This window comes from Siphateles boraxobius, unplaced genomic scaffold, assembly GCF_051911475.1.
Source record: "Siphateles boraxobius isolate OS27281-9 unplaced genomic scaffold, OSU_SipBor_1 86, whole genome shotgun sequence".
NCBI classification, from domain to species: Eukaryota; Metazoa; Chordata; class Actinopteri; order Cypriniformes; family Leuciscidae; genus Siphateles; species Siphateles boraxobius.
Window position 1 is genome coordinate 8738762 of NW_027509215.1, and position 17875 is coordinate 8756636.

A 17875-nucleotide genomic window follows, 5' to 3' on the forward strand; every position below is an offset into this window, starting at 1 on the left:
GCTGCCACTTACAGCCGGGGTGTTAAACGCTGCAGATCGCCACAGATTCAGAGAGCACAACTGTGCCAGAGCGCATACATCAAGATTAGTAAACAGGTTGTTTCATTAATCGAATCAAGATGCTGAAGTTTTCCGTATTTGTGGAAGTCTTTACCGAGACATCTGCATGTGTCTCTTGATAGAGGCTGGAAATCTTACCGTGTTTTATCAGATGCAATAGATAGTGAAAGGGAATCCTTGTTGGGTTTTTTTTTTTTTTTTACATTAGTCCACAAAAAAATCCCTATGAGTCCCCTAGGAGAACCTTTGATTCCGGTCCTAGACCTCCAGGACACCATACATCACTTACAGTCCATTTGAGTTCAACAAGCTTGACAGTCTTTTTTTACCCATACCTTTACACAGTGGATCTCTTTAGGGGCAGATATGGAGGAATTTATGGGTAGTTTGATGCTAACCAGGTTAGAAGTTTTTAAAGAGTATCTGTTGAGTATTCAGGGACTCCCTTTGGGTTAATCATCATTTAGTCTTGTGCTGGAAAACAAGACATTTAATATTCAGCAATATTACAGATTTGACTGCACTGACGCTTTTTGGTGAGAAGAAAACTTGAACTGAATTATCTTCTGTAGAGCTGCTTATAACTGAACTAAACTTGCTTCGTGATTAATTAACTTTACACAGTTATTAAACGGAACTGAATCAATACTGAACTGACTTGAGCTACTTATGACACCACTGTTTTTTTGTCTCTGATGAAGTTTGCATTGGAGCTGCACGATTCTGCATAAATTGAATATCATATAATTTTTTTAAACAGTTTGACTGAATGATTCAATGACTCAATCATAAGCACTTCACATGTTTCATTACTAGATGAATCAACGTTTTTGATCGAATCTCTTGAATGATTGATTTAATGACATACATTTTTAAGTCAATGGTCGCCACCTACTGGTGTAACGATGAAATCGATACAATCTTTGTTTGAAAAACACCAAGTTACTTTTATTTTTATCGCTACCGTAGACATCAATGATTATATACAAGCTATACATTTTTATCCCAGTACTTCTGTGATAATTTGAATATTTGTAACACAGAAATAACGATACAGTCTGATTGAAAAGACTGTTTGTGAAGCCGTTTCATAAATGATAACTGCTCTCTCTGGCTCAGCAACACCGCAAACACAGATTGAATGGTTCGGAGTAGAGGATGACACGGGAGTGGATTTTCACTCCTGTCCCGTCCCACTCCCATAGAAAGAAATCTTGTCCCGTCCCACTCCCAGACCAAAGTTTAAAAAATAATCCCATCCCATCCCGCTCCTGGTAAATTGACTCCCAATCCCATCCCGCTCCTGTTTAAACTGACTCCCGCTCCTGTACCGCTCCCATATACGGCAATTTTCGCTTGATGAACGAAGCGATGCTTGCCTGATTCTTTCCCGAATTTGCCTTGCAAGTGTGCTTCTTCAGACCGCTCGTCCCTGAATCACTTGCGTACTTGACTAAGACTAAGCATGTCTTACAAGCAGCGTACATTGTGCTATCACCGTCACATTCTACTCTCATAAACTTAATTAATATTTCAGACTTTCCGACCAGTTCTGTGAACTTAATAGACATGTCATTACTTCTGACTTTGCGCTGTAAATCATTTTTTGCCACATCGACTTCTCCGCGGCTGTTAGCTCCCTCCATCACTGCTCTTTGAATTTCGGCGGTAAGCCGTGACAAAAAGCACTGATGGCTTCTGGGACGGCTGGGTCGTGTAGTTATTTTTTAATTGCGTTACATTGTAGGCGTATTAAAAGGAAACTACAAAATGATGCATTTACTTTTTTCTTTTTTTGTCGTCTTTGCTATTGGTTGATTCCCGCTCCCGTCTGCTCCCGTTAACCATTTATCCTGTACCGTCCAAATCCCGTGATTGATAGCAAAGATGACTCCCATCCTGCAGGAATCCCACGGGAATCCCGTGACCCGTGGGATTCCCGAAAAAATGTCAGCCTCTAGTTCGGAGTGATTTTCTCAAAGGTTTAATAGACAGACAAATCGTTGTCATTTAGGAATGAGATCGCGTGGGTGTTCGAATCGAGATTGTGATCTTTTAACAATTTAATCATACAGCTCTAGTTTGCATCATTGATGCTGTTATGTCTCTGTTTATTACTGCAAAGCTGCTTTGAAACGATCTGCATTCATTCGTTCATTTATTTATATAGCACGTTACAGGCTACCACAGTAGTTCCAACGTGCTGTACATTACAATAAAAACCAAAAACAACAAAAACATCCCTGTACTAATGTACTAAAATGCCAAAGAAAACAAATACGATTTTAAGCGTCCCTTAAAAACATTAAGTCAAGGAAGATCTAACATCCAATGGCAGATTATTCCACAATCTTGGACCAGCGACAGAGAAAGCATGATCACCCTTCAATCTGAGACGCACACGGGGAATAGTTAGAAGAAACTTGTTAGATGATCTTAGTATTATGCCTGTATTGTATAGAGCGTATTGTATAAATAAATGTAATTTGACCTGACCAAATCTACTGCACCCCTGCCCTAAAGAACAAAAATGATCTGAAAATGGTTGTAATATCACAAATATTCACTAAGATTATTATTTTTAAACATAGTGACTGTTACCTCTTGTTTCAAGAAATTAAGCAAGGCTTATGGCAGCTGACCCGTAACGATGACCTGATCATAATCGTCAGTGGGATCTGGTGCATTTTGAGGTGGCAATGTCATGGCAGGTTAAGCTTGTATTCACTTGAGCCTTTCAACTCCCACAACCTGGGATTCAACCGGGCTTAGTTTGCAAGCCTGATGAAGGAACACGCTGTAAAAATCAATGCTTTCGCCCACACTCTTTCCCTCGACCTCAGGGGGAAGTCTCCAAATCCGCTTTGCAGGTGCAGCGTTATGCATTCAAAACACGACCCTGAGCTTTTGACGTCTCGTTTTGATCCCTGCACATTTTTCCAGATAGAAGCTTGAATGGGTGCGTTTGTTTTTTCTGCCTGTCCTGCTCCGACACGCTCAGAGTACGCTGCATTGAAGTGTGCCAGTCGCTAATCATCAGGACTTCTAAAACGCCATCACGCACAATAGCACCAGGGTTTTATTTAAGTAAGATCTGCTCTTCGGCACGCAGAACTGTCTGGATTGAGGGCTAACTTCATCTTTGGCTTGCGAAAGCAAACATTCGTGGCATTGCATCCAGACTGTAAAATTCCACGATGCAACTGATTTACGGTTTACAGATTTGACTATCCATTTGTAATATCTGATAACACAGCTGTTGTCAAACAAAAAATAAAACAACTCTGGAAGTTCTAAATCATGTATACGTGATTAAAACAATGTTGAATACATTGTGGTTGGGTGTGCATTAATCAGGATGTGATATGTAAAGGTCACGTCCTTTTCGGCTATTGATCACTGGAGCGATGCACATGTGCATTTCTCTCCATCGTGCATCTGGGCTTTTATTCCTGTCAGATGTTCCAGACTTTCCCTAAACTAGGTACATTTTTACAACCAGCCACAAATAATAACTGGGGTGAAAGATGGCAGGAAATAAACTCTAAAACATGCAACGTTCACACAGAGCGGGTGAAATGACCCCTCCAACCTTGGGAAGCTCGGTTATATGATGATATCAAATTCCTGCCGCTGTAAATCCTCAGTGGAACCACAAATCAAACCTCCGAACCAAACTGTTGACTTCACGGCTGAGCCCACACGGAAACTGCGTCTGCAGAGCGAGGGCTGAAATGCCCGTCATTCACAAACTACTTCATATCCCCTGTCCTTTGCGTGTTTATTTAGTAAACAAAATGTGAAAATTGAATATGCTTTCAGATGCCAATAGGAGTGTAGCATTCCCAGGTCTCAAAATGGAAAGTTTACCAAAAAAAAACAATAATAATTATTCACTCTCATGTCGTTCCAAACTTGTATGAGTTTTCCTCTGCTGAATAGAAAATAATATATTTGGAAGGTGGTGTAAAAACAATATTGGAATCCATTGAATTTCATCTTTTGTGTCCATATAGATTTGGAACATGAGGGTTAGTATAATGACATCTTTGGGGGAAACATCACACATTTTAACTAATTTTACATTGTGTGATTTCACTCCGCTGAATTCTTCTGACTTTCCTTCCAAAATCTGCATGAAAAATGTAATAAATGCCATAAAGATACAGGACAGATACCAATAGTAGTGAAAGTATTCTTATCTGTCTTAAAATGGTAAGTTCACCAAACAATAAAACCCTCATGCCGTTCCAAACTAGTTTGACATACTTTTTTTCTGCTGATCAGAAAAGAAGATGTTTTGAATATAGATTAAAAACCCTTTGAATTCCATTACAAGGATTTTTTTTTTGATAAATATCTTGTGTTTAGAAATGTTTGGAACAACAAGAGAGTGAGTAAATTACATTTTTGGATGAACTGTCCCACATTTTAACAAATTTTTCATTCTATAAATCCATTTCATCCCAATGAAGTCTGCAGAATTTACTCCCAAAATCTGTACTGAAAATGCAAAAAGTTCTTAAAGATACAGGACAGGCAAAATGTAAAACTAGAAAAATATTGAGAACTGTGAATCAGGATTTCAATGAGATATTAGCATGCACGCAGCACTATTGTGTATCACAGAATATCACAGATATTATGAGGGCCTGTTTACACCTGGTCACGTCATGCTTTTCTACTGATCAGATACCAACTGATTTGTTATACTCATCAGCGGCAATGCATGTTGCAGTAGCGTTATATACGGCTGTAACATGTCATATAGCCTATAATGCCCTCAAACATTTATTTTTTAAGTAGGAGTAAAATTTACATGTGTGGTTTCAACAACCAGATGCATTTAAATTCGAATTTGCATCACCTGCATATTAAGCACTTTGGTGTAATGTTCTGGAGCATGTGAATTAACTGAGCAACAAACTACCAGCATTGCGCACTTTTACCGCTGAAGCATCTGTCAGGGTTGTACAAAATTTTGTGAATTTGAATTAGCCAGAACAAACAGGAAATTGCATTTCAATTTGAATTTGAATGATAGGAAGAGGATTTCACTGAATTGTAATTCAAAGAAATTCAACACAAGTAATGCATTCTGTGAAATGCTGTGCTCTTCCACACTGAAGCACTGAATATAATCTCTGTCTATCTCTAGATCAATCAATCAATCAATCAATCAATCAATCAATCAATCAATCAGTCGTTACATCCATCCATCCATTCATCCATCATCTATCTATCTGTCTGTCTAATGTCTATCTATCTATTCATCCATCTGTCCATCTGTCTGTCTATCTATCTATCTATCTATCTGTCTATCTGTCTATCTGTCTATCTGTCTGTCCATCTATCCGTCTGTCTATCCATCTGTCTATCCGTCAATCCATCCGTCTGTCCGTTCATCCATCCATCCATCCATCCATCCATCCATCCATTCATCCATCATCTATCTATCTGTCTGTCTATCTATCTATTCATCCATCTGTCCATCTGTCTGTCTATCTATCTATCTATCTATCTGTCTATCTGTCTGTCCATCTATCTGTCTGTCTATCCATCTGTCTATCCGTCAATCCATCCGTCTGTCCGTTCATCCATCCATCCATCCATCCATCCATCCATCCATCTATCTATCTGTCTATCCATCTATTCATCCATCTGTCCATCTGTCTGTCTGTCTGTCTGTCTATCTATCTATCTGTCTGTCTATCCATCTATCTATCTGTCTGTCCATCTATCTGTCTGTCTATCCATCTATCTGTCTATCCGTCCATCCATCCGTCTGTCCGTTCGTCTATCCATACATCCATCCATCCATCCATCCATCTGTCTATCCATCTATCTATCTATCCATATATCTATCTATCTGTCTGTCTATCTGTCGTTCCATCCATCTATCCATCTATCTATATGTCGTTCCATCCATCTATCCATCTATCTATATGTCGTTCCATGCATCCATCCATCCATCCATCAAGCCAACATTTAAAATGTATCATGATAAACAAACGTTGCTGTTCTAGTTAAATTAGAATCATATGAATATCTTTAAACTTCAATGGATTTTAATTCTACTTGCATTCAAATTGCATTGTAAAAAATGTATTTAGTTGGAATTTAAAAGGCATTTTCAATTCAGTTCTGAATGGCGCACAACTCTGGCATCTATAAAGTAAATTTTACCATAAAATAAAAGCATGTGACCAACACACTGTTTCCACCTCTTCATACAGATATGCATCGTTCAGCGTAGAGTGATAAGGTGTGTTAGTTCCAGGGTTATAGTCAGATTTTACACTCATTCACAGGTTCAGTTTGTGACAGCTGTTGTATTTCAGGCATAGCATCCGCACATGGACTGGCTAACCTCCAAATACACAAGCTAAATGCTAAATGGTGTTTTTCACAGCTGTCGACTAACACTTCCAGTAAACATGCGATTTCTGAGAGCAGATGCTCAGAGACTTTGTCAATGTTTATAGCTTATTTTGAAAATGAGCCCAAATGTGACATCGTGTTTAGCTTATATGCAATTTAGGATCAGCAGATGAAAGGACACATTGGCATAATATCTGATAACTTTGCATGCTAAATGCTCCTGTGTTCAAATGTGCATTAAGAAATTAAATACAGAGACTAGCAAAATGTTTCAACAATAGATGTTGAAATAGTTGATTATGTAGTCAAGTTATGTAACCACTGACAGATTTGTGCATGACCTACTACAACTCCTGCAAGCATTTCATATACAGCAGCCCTTTTGCACACACAAGTCACACTTAAAAATGTCTTAATGTCATTACAATAGATAACAAAATATCAAAGCAAGTGTCTTAAATGTGGCAGGATCTATTCACTATAACCTCACTTTTCTTAATTTTTTTAGAAGTTTCAATGTGTTTGAATGAGCTGGTGATTTTTAGTGGATTTATGAAGTCAGTTTTCAAGTTCACAAGCAAAGGAACCACAGGTGTATCACATTAACATCATTCACTATAACCACAGAAAATACTCTTTTCGACAGTGCATTTATCATTTTTGTAAAATGTAAAATAATAAATGGCACTTGCTTTGATATTTTATCTAATGCAATTCATTCAGAAATTAAGTGTCCGAATACACGTCTTGTATGACTGCGTAAAGATCAAAAATTAAAATATTAGTAAGCACAGTATTGTGCAGAATCTGTCTGTTGTCACTGAATTTTAGTGTTCTGGGTCACCGCTGAAATATGCCATTTGAATTTAAGATTTTAGTAGATTAATTTACATTTGATTGGGATCTTTAGACCCAATATGGCCAAGAATGCTCGGTTTACAATCCAGAGATGAAGTTGTACTCAGACTTGTTATATATAGATGAGCTACTAATACCACAACTTTAATTAGCCTGCAACAAAACTGTGGATTGTCTTTAAATAAACCACGGCTTACAATTACAAAACATACAAACTACACAGTGTCTGCTCACCGCAAAAAAATGACTACACAACAGTGCATACAGCAGAGTCGGCGCCAGAGCAGATCTACTGGAGGGGCATTGGGTCATGGATGGGGGGGGTCGGGGGTTGACACTGCTGTTTGAGAAATATTTTGACGCAGTGTCGACATCATAGTCCAACACAGCAGAAATGCTATAAAAAACGAAACACCTTTTTTATTATTATTAATAATTATTTACAGATCTCGTTTATTCTTGTTGTTGTTAATTTCCATATCATGTCATTTAGAGGCTATGTGGTATCCCTATGCACACAGTTTACTCAGTCACACACACGAAGTCGATAATAAAAGGCAGAAAGGGATGGGATAAAGTTATATTTCAGATTAGTAAAGTTAAAGTTAGATAAAGTTTTCTCTTGTGGCTCGCGCACAGTCTTCACACGGACGCTTTAATCCGCGCTTTAATCCGTTGCGGAGACTCTCTATTCGTTCCGGGGAAATCACAGCGTAAAATGCACACAAACGTGTCCCTGCTTGATATACAACCACTGATAAACATAATCGGTTTTAATGAGGAAAAAAAACTATACAAGTGCGGATTAGAACCCAGAACCTCTGACACGCTTGGCAAAAGTTCTGCCACTGGAATTAAAATACATACAAAAAATAGTCGGATCGGATCTATGTATTTCTTCACGTGAAAATTCTTGGCACCAACACATATTACATCTCATAAAGCCTAGTTCACACTACATGATTTTAAAACGTCGGGCTGAACTGTGCGGTTCACATTACATGACTTGCTCTCTGTGAAATCAGGAGTGTTCAAGTTGTTGAGCTGTTCACACCACACGACACAACGTGATTGATCCGCAACAGGAGGTAACGCACTACAAGAGTTGACAACAACTCTGTCACCCAACGATTCTATCTAGTCTACAAACGTCACGAAAAATCACGCGATAAAACGAACCGGAAACGCGCGCCGCAAATTTGGACGTCAGACAGAAACTAGTGCTGCAAACTGTTTGCGCAATAATTTGCTCTGAGAAAAAAAACGCAAAAAAAGAAAAAATAAGAGAGTATGGGCGAGTGGATCCGCATACGCGAACAGCAGGGATTGTCTGTGCTACTGTAGATGTAGCTGCATGTTTATGTTTGGCTGACGGCAAAAATCGTGTATTTACCCGGTGACCTTAACGCATGCCTTGCTCTGATTGGCTGTTGCTAATGACATCAGTGAGGTTGAGTCGTGCGACAGCTCTGGATATCTAGCATGCTAGATATTTTTCTAGGCTCGGCGACGCGTCTGCGAGGCGTCTGCGAGCGTCTTTGATGCGTTGTTGGCTCTTTCATACTAACAGATTGGCGAGCGTTCATCGCCCGCTAATCCCTCGCGATTTGCACGTGATAACACCCTGACCTGTCGGCGAGCTCAACGATTTGCAAATCGGGCTTAAATCGGGCTTAAAATCATGTAGTGTGAACTAGGCTTTAAACAACAAATTAAACACAATGTGCTATTTAAATCGATTGCTGGACATCGGTATGTTATTGTACAAAGGTATTTATGTTTTAGCATTGTATTAGCAACTGTGGTAGGAGGGGCATCAATGACCGTTAGGGGGGGCACGGCCTTCGAATGCCCCACCACAGCGCCGGCCCTGGCATACAGTAAACTTAACCAAAGCCTATAGGAAGTAGCCTGGTCCCACCAGACTCTCGTACATTTCATTTCATTTGTACATAGAGTACAAATGACCGCTCCATTGACATGCGTTAACTTCCTTGTAGACGGGTACTCTATTGAAGTCTAAAACTATTGGATCTGCCCAGAGTCACTATGGATCTGCCATAACCAATCGCTAACGTTTGGTCGTGACGTATGCCTAGCGTTCGCCTTAGCCAACTCATTCACCACTAATGGAACGAGCTGGAAAATCAAACTTTTCCCGAACCCTGTGGAGACGTCTTGCTCCGGCTTTAACTTCTGGATATTCGGCAGCGTTGCCACAACAGACGAATGGCTTCGCTCGCATCTTTCTCCGCTGCCTTTATTGAACTACAACTCAAAATAACGCACGACATCAACGTCATCGTTCTCAGCCACTCCCTCTGTTCGCTGATTTGCCTGGTAAAAAATTGATCGGAGAAAACCAAAGTCTACAGCACAATCCCAGACTAGTACTGTAGGAAAATGAAAATTGAGCGGAAGGACGGCGGAGCCAGGTTATATAGGAAGCACCTCAAAAAGTAAAAGTATCAATGAAAAGATTCAGTCAGAATCTGCAAACCTTTCTCTGCCAACTTCAGTGAAAACACAGATTTATATTTATATGTATAAATTTGTTTTTATTATAGTTTATTTACTTTATATTTATATAATAATTAGTAAATTAATTAATTTATTTTATTGTGTATATAATAATCAGTGTTGTGCCTGAACGCGTTCATTGAACGATAGTTCATGAACTCGTTCATATTTTAGGCGAACGTGAACTGAACGTACTGTATTACTGGCTGATGAACGTTACTGTGAACTCGTTCATTCTGGTGTCTGTGAACAGCAGCTCTCATTCTTGATAAATCAGCCATTTGAACGAATCGTTTGAATGAACGACTCAAAGACTCGCTTAATAAGACCGATCATCACATGCATTTCCGAGCTCACTATCGAACAAACCAATCAAATCCGTTTACAATAAAATAAAATAAAAAATAAATCAGACCAAACTCATTTTTATTTTTATTCAGGAGTTATGTATTTTTTTTTTTTAAACTTACAATTTCTGTGCAAACTTTGCCCGCCGATAAAATAATTGCTGTCTGTGGTTCTATATGGGTTGTGGTGGCAATAATTTTGAAAAATAATAGCTCGCAGCAACATATGGGAAAACAAATAACTATGAACTAGTTCAAATTTTAAAGTATGAACTGAACATTTAACTAGTTCATGTGGAAAGTGAACTTTCCCAACACTGATAATAATAAAGTAACAAAATAACACACATTTAAGTTAAACGGTGGCATAAAGACAAGTACTTTTGATCTTAGCAAGAATGTGTTGTGTGTGTGTATGCGTGCGTGTGCGTGTGTGTGTCTAACGGATGAGGCGACAGTGAGATTAGCCTGGCCGGCTGCTTCCACACCCCGCGAGCCAATCCCAGGTGTTAGCCCACGTGATGCTAGATAAAGCAGGCCGCATTAGTGCTAATCCCAGCCTGATCTTTGGAGTGTGTTCCTGCCCCCCTTCTGCCAACTATCTGCCCCACGGTGGACCCGACCGGTGCCAGGCCTTCACACAAACAGCTGAAGTGACCAAAGCCTTACGCGCATGTTCTTTTCAATGAAGAGCTTTTCATTACTGTCACGCTTCATCAGAAGTTTAAGTGGCTTCACTTTTCGTGGTGTGATGTGATGTTGGCTCTGACACAAAGCTGATGTGTTTTATAGACCAGTCTGATTATTTGACAAACGGTATATGAATGACAGGACAGAAAATGAGAAATATTTGATTGCTGTAAATTTAAGAGTGTTCTTACAGAACTAGAGTCTAGTCTAGTTTCTATTTATGATCAGCATTTAACCAAGTTTCTGACAACAACAAAAAATCAAAAATGATTCCAGAAAATCACATACAACAGGAGGTTTTTTTTTTTAAATGTGGAAAAGTCATAGAAATTCAAAGGTTTTTCAAGTTGCAGTACATTTACTGGAAATTGCACATTAGCAAAAAATATAGAGTGACAAAACTAAGGTTTCCAGACTTTTCTCCATCAGTGGAAAGTTTCTAACTTCAATTCAAACGGTGGGAAAGTGAGATCCTTTCCAGAGCTGATAGAGACTTGCTCAGGAAACAGGTAGTTTGTCACACTTTATGTTTTCAAATCATTTGCAATTGCCAGTAGACTCACACAGGCATATAAATTACAGCTGGGCGTGTTGAAGTTGACAACAGAAAAGTGACTTTATGGGTGGGCGGTACTGAATGTGCAAAACTTCACGTATCACGTATGAATAAGAACATATCATGGTAACAGTATAAATCACAATATAGTTGCTTTTGGCACTACTACTGTACATACTACACAAGATGGTTTATGTATTAAATAACCATGTTGCAATGTTACAGTGAATTAAATATATTACCAATTTACTTCGGAACTTGGACAAACAAAAGATCAGATTATTCACAAATTATGAACAATAAGTCTGACATCAGTGCAAAATAGGTTCACATTTAAAAAAACAAAGACACTTCAAAGCAAAGATTCAAAAGTCCGACTAACAAACGGACAATTCTGACGGTATGAGCCAAAGTCGCTGTGAAACAGCAGATATACACACACCTATTACGTACATGAGTTGAATTCCATATTAATGAATTAAGTTGAATTCTATATTAATGCATTAAGTTGTCATAAGATAACATTTGAAAGTTTGAGGGTCAGTCAGGATGATTTTTTTTTTAAATAAAGCGACTACTTTTATTCAGCAAAGATGCATTAAATTGATCAAGTGACAGTAAAGACATTTATAATGTTACAAATGATTCCCGTTTCAAATAAATGCTGTTCTTTAGAAATTTCTATTAATCAATCCTGTAAAAAAAAGTATCAGAGTTCTAAAAAAAAAAAAAATTCAGCAGCACTTTTTTTTTTTTTTACAGACACCAGACTTTTGTATGTAGACATACAATACGATGTGCAGTTCCTTTGTAGCTCTCACATGTACATTTTTAGCAGTTGACACATTTCATTATACACCTATAGACACACACACACACACCACAGGAGCCTTTATGTAGAAACAGCATGCGGCTGACAGGACCAACATTATCAGCTGTGATCTCCAAAACACAAACGTTTGTTTATTCTAGAGAATATTTCATCCTGTCATACTTTTATCAATCTGATAATATCAGACTACTCCAAAGACAATTCATCAGATTACACAGACACACGCTTCCTAGAAACTGTGAACTGACATGTCAACATGTGATTTTCTGTTAACAACCTGTCTTTGCCAAGTGGAGATAAGATGAGATAAGATGTGAGGTGACCAATGTTGTGACGGATGAAAAGAAACAGACACTCTCTTTACAGGGAAAATGTTTGTTTTGCTTTCTTATGAAGACCTAGAGCCTCTTCTGACAAGCTGGTTAATGCATTCTCTATTGAAGACCAATAGGCTTAGACTTTACATCACAGCCATCAAACATGATTTACTACATGCTAGTCATTTGAAGCATCTGGACAAAAATATGTATAGCCTACACTGTAGAAAATATTTTTGTAAATAAAACAATTGGAGTATTTTTTACAAGAACCTAGTATTTCAGCAGGGCCTAAAAACCTGACAATGAAAATGTTTTTCTGACTTCAGAAAATGTACCGGCCATAAACATTTTTTACCGGCCATGAAGTTAATGACAACAAAATGTTAAATGCCAGTGAAAATTTTTAATTTTCTATTCCAATTTTGATTACAAAGCTAAAACTACTAGCCTAACTAATATAAATTTAAAACATTATTTAAGTCAATTAAAATAATAAGAACAAATAATCAAATTACATGCAATAGCACAAATAAATACAGTAGAACAAATATGCAAATTAAATAAACACTGCTTTTCAGGTAGGTCTAACAGTAGTTTTCAGGTATAGAAATTGAATAAAGTAATCAATGTAAAACAACACTAAATAATCTTCACTGTATAAATTAAATGTAGATTAATCCTTAATAAAGTTATTCCAGGCCGATCTCATGAAAGTGCGTATCTATACAACGAATGTTATTTCTCGTGCCATTTATGCGGCAAAAATAGTTTTCGCGTGCATATGATACGCACTATGGCGTCAAAAACCCTTTTTGGCGTATAAATCGCACGAGAAATAACATACGTAGTAAATATTTGCACTTTCATGAGATTGTGTTGGTTATTCTAGAGCAGTGAGAGTGATTTCTTTTGATGTTCGCAACACAGACAGCAGCAGAAATAAGAGGCTGCTTTCACTTTAAGACATAATGCACGGATCCAATATGATGATACACATGCATTGTCTTTCTCGACCATTTACGTTCACTTAAGCCATAATGACCGTTTACAAAGATATTCTGCATTTTATTTTACAAAATCTTTTGTGAATTGTCTGTTCAAGTGCAAGAAGATGTGAAAGAGAGCTAAATTCAGTATTCGCTGAGCTTTCTGTGTGTGCTTCAGATGTTTGCTCACAGAAAACTCAGATAAACAAATTGAGTTCCCTTTCGCGTCTTCTTGCTCTCGTATATTTAAATAGTCTCAAACTTTCGTGATGATGCAGCAATGGCCCATCGTCTCTGCCGAGTGTCGTTTACGTTTGTTTACGTTCATGTTCTCACAAAATTGCATTGTTAGGATTCCTAAAAATGTTACCGGGCAAATGGTGATTGACACGTTTCATTTATTCACCAACACTGATTTTTACTCGCATTTGACGCCTGGCAAGTGTTAATTTTAGTCCCTGCATTTCAATCTTTTAAATTCAAAATTCCACATTTAATTCAATGTGTTACTTGCCATTTCTTTGTAATATTTCTTTGTGAAATTTAATAGAAATGTATGAATAGATTATACACACAAAAAAAAAAATTCTCAGTGTAGTGCAGGATGAGTCATCATAATATTTGGTCTGTTTTTCAGGGAAAAGAAAGAATAAAAAGAGTGAATGGTCTCAAAACTAATACACGTGAATACATGCTACAAAACTCTATAATTTTAATGTAATCGGTTCTTTAAAAAAGCATATCCTTTATAATAAATTGTGTTAGTTTTGGATGAAAGCACCTGCTAAAGGAGCATGTGTAAAGTGTATACAGTTGTACACTGTAAAAAAATATTTTCATGATTTATCACATCTTTTTATCTTTTGTCAAATCAACTTTGTTGATTCATGTGGTTCAGATAATGTTTTGAGTTTCTATTTATTAAATATACTGTATCTCCTTCATTTTATTAGCTAAAACAAAATTATTTCAATGAACTCAAAATTAATGCAACCAGGAAACTTTAAGTTCAACCAACAATAATTTTACAGTGTAAGCATTGCAGCTTGTGCACTAAAATTAATTTTAGTGCAAAAAAAATAAAAATAAAAACCAGGACCATTTTAACACATGTACATGTTGCTTCACTGATGGTTTAATCATAAAAGTATATCCATATAAATTTAACAACATTAAAAAAACAACTTCTGAAGCTCTTTTTGAAGAGCGTAAGAGTCTCTGAAATAAGAACTACACTAATGTTTTACTCATAATCAATCAGATCACAGCCGTTTAAAATAGATGATGAGGTAACACTTAATACACAACAATTACATCATAACATAATTCATCAAACACTGCAGTTAATGTCAGACTCAATAATCAGCATGAAGTATGTCTCAAATGTAATCGTCCATTGCGTTCATAACGGTCTGTGTAAATAAAGTTAATTAGCAGAACACCACTGATGGTAACAATCCGCCTCAACAGGCCAATTAATCAAACATCCATCTCTGAAAACTCAAACTGTGGTTTGATTATTTGTACTGAAACTAAAGGACGATTAAAGCAGAAAGGCGAATAACCGTTAGTGGGAATAACACATGCCGTATGAATCTAGAGAAAGTTTATTGGTTCATCAGTGTTCTTTTGTATATCTTGACACATTTTGCTGCCTGGATTACCCTGGATTTCAAAATACACAAATCTCATGAAACCCATCAAGAACGTCATATTTCTCCCCAAAATCGAGAAAAAAAAGTGTGTTGTAAAAAGTAAAAAAAGTAAATGAAGCCTATTCTGAGGATCATAATGAATTTTCAAGTAACATTGGTTTCATGAGAGTTTGGGTAGAAACTAGCTAGACATGTTTTCATGACATTCACTTAAATAATGATCTATTTATTTTCATTTGTTGGAAGTTCAGAGCGTTCAGACGTGCCAGATCTACATTTGGTCGAGCGAAGAAATTGACCAGAGTGATAATGCCGTTTCCAAAACACACAGCGGACGAGATAAAAGACACCAGAACACATCAAAAATCACAGCATGCTTTCCAGAAAAGAAACTGAATTCCAGACTTATTAAAAAAGGCATTAAGTTTCCTATTAAAGATGATTACAGCTTGCGTTTACTTGTTTAGACAGGTTTTTTTGGCTACACAGAGACAACACAAAATATATGTACTTCAAAAATAAAGTAGATAATGATGCGACATCCATTTAATCAAAATTGACAAAGATCATGAAAACTATTTATAGAATATTTTTTGCCTTATGACATTATTTTTTGTTATTATACCAAATTCTAATTATTTCATTTTCATTTCTATGTTTAATGATGATTCTCATATATTTATTTCGAGCAATATAATAGCACATAAGGCAATAAAGAAGCATTTTTGATTAAACAATATGACAATTTAAATTCACCATACTTTAACAACTTAAATCCATCTATTGCTTGAAACGGAGAGGGCAGAAGTCAGACTTTATGGGCAGAAGACAAACATTCACATTATTGTGATGCAGAATGCAGTGATTCATTACATTTTCACAAAATTTATAATATAGCCTATAAATACTTAAAAAAAGAAAAAATACAATAATGTGAATGTATGTCTTAACAATTTAGGAGAAATTTAAAAAAAAAAGTCAATGCAAAAAATGTCTTAAAAATAAGCTTCATCTAGTCTATATTCATATTATATAATTGATTTAGTCAGCTTCATCTTGCGCAACATAATTAGGATTATACCTATTTCCTTCTTTTGATAGTGTAAAGTATGAGCCAGACATGAATCACTCTGATGAAGTGAGAATCACTCATGAAAATATTTGTGCTCAATAAAAAAAACACAATTACACCATTTCTATACCTCAGACACACACATTAACTCTAGACTTGGCAGCCAAACCCCCATTAACCCAATAAGACCACCATACTGTCAATCTGGCAAAACACTTCCAGCATATACTGTCTGGATTTGTCCTTAAATGTTACTCATCTGCCATTTCCTGATCTGGGGAAGAGTTTTCCCGCTTCCTTCTACTCTGGAGAAAACAGTAACTAGTAATAACAAAGGTGGAAAAAAATAAAACTTTTCAATCAGTATGCTCAACTGCAAAAACAACAGATTCCCAGCAGGAAAAGAATGCAGCCTTTTGAGAGAGTAAAAGAAAAGTATGTGCTGATATATGATTGCTCCATAGATCTGTGTACAGCTAAACAAACAAAACCCAACAGATATATCTGGTGGAGAACCTTCTACCAGCAGGCCCACATGCAAAACTTTGAAGAAAGCACTTCATCGTAACTAGTACAACGTTGTTATCATCCCATGAAAAAAAATGCAATGCACAAAAACTGGATCCATCTCACCCTGTCTGATTTCCACAACTACTGGTCTGTTTACCATCACAAATCTGCCTGCATTGAATGGATCATCTCGACAAACAAAGATTCCCCCTCGGGAAACGTAAGACTGATTGTTAGGACTTGCTTGTGTACAATAATGTCGGGTCCAACCCAGGTGGATGTTATGAAGGACACGCCTTCATAAAGATGAGGAATCAATTGGGAAAAGGACACAATGCATAGAAAAGATCATGACTTGAAAGAGAGAACCTCTATTCACACCTCACAATTAAGATGATCTCAAACCATTCAATACAGACAGTAATTCTTTAGATTGTATTATTATAGTATGATTAAGGGTTATTAAAAACACTCTCTATGCCAAGTATGCAGTTGAAGCCAAAGAAAGTATATACAAAAGGTTAAGTCCCTAAAAGGAATAGTTCACCCAAAAAGTGTTATCATTAGCTGTCATTCTAACCCTTTTTCTTCTGTAACACCAAAAAATATGGAGTGTTATTTATATTGCCATGTTCTGAAAATAAAAAGCAGTATAAGAATAGTCCTTAAGATGGATAGTAGTCCTAAGTTTGCTGCCAAACGCCGTTTGTGTTTGGGTCACATGACTGATAGTGATGCAACCCGAACAGAAGAAAGCAAAATAGATTCCAGCGATACTGAGAAGGGGAAGATTATAAGTTAATAATGACATAAAGATTTCATATATACAGGTCCTTCTCAAAAAATTAGCATATTGTGATAAAGTTCATTATTTTCCATAATGTAATGATAAAAATTAAACTTTCATATATTTTAGATTCATTGCACACCAGCTGAAATATTTCACTGAAATATATCTCTAAACGAGCTATTAACCTAATCATCTGAATCAACTAATTAACACTAAACACCTGCAAAAGATTCCTGAGGCTTTTAAAAACTCCCAGCCTGTTTCATTACTCAAAACCGCAATCATGGGTAAGACTGCC

At 36.9% G+C, this 17875-nt stretch overlaps 1 protein-coding gene and 1 long non-coding RNA gene across 3 annotated transcripts in view; one reads left to right on the top strand and one right to left on the bottom strand.

The window, feature by feature from the left end:
- Positions 1–17875, bottom strand: part of LOC143731381 (uncharacterized) — an 80191-nt gene that overhangs the window by 40331 nt on the left and 21985 nt on the right. The gene's annotated exons all lie outside the window — the stretch shown is intronic.
- LOC143731380 (uncharacterized) overlaps positions 1–17875 on the top strand; it is a 34145-nt gene that overhangs the window by 1506 nt on the left and 14764 nt on the right. The window lies entirely within an intron of this gene.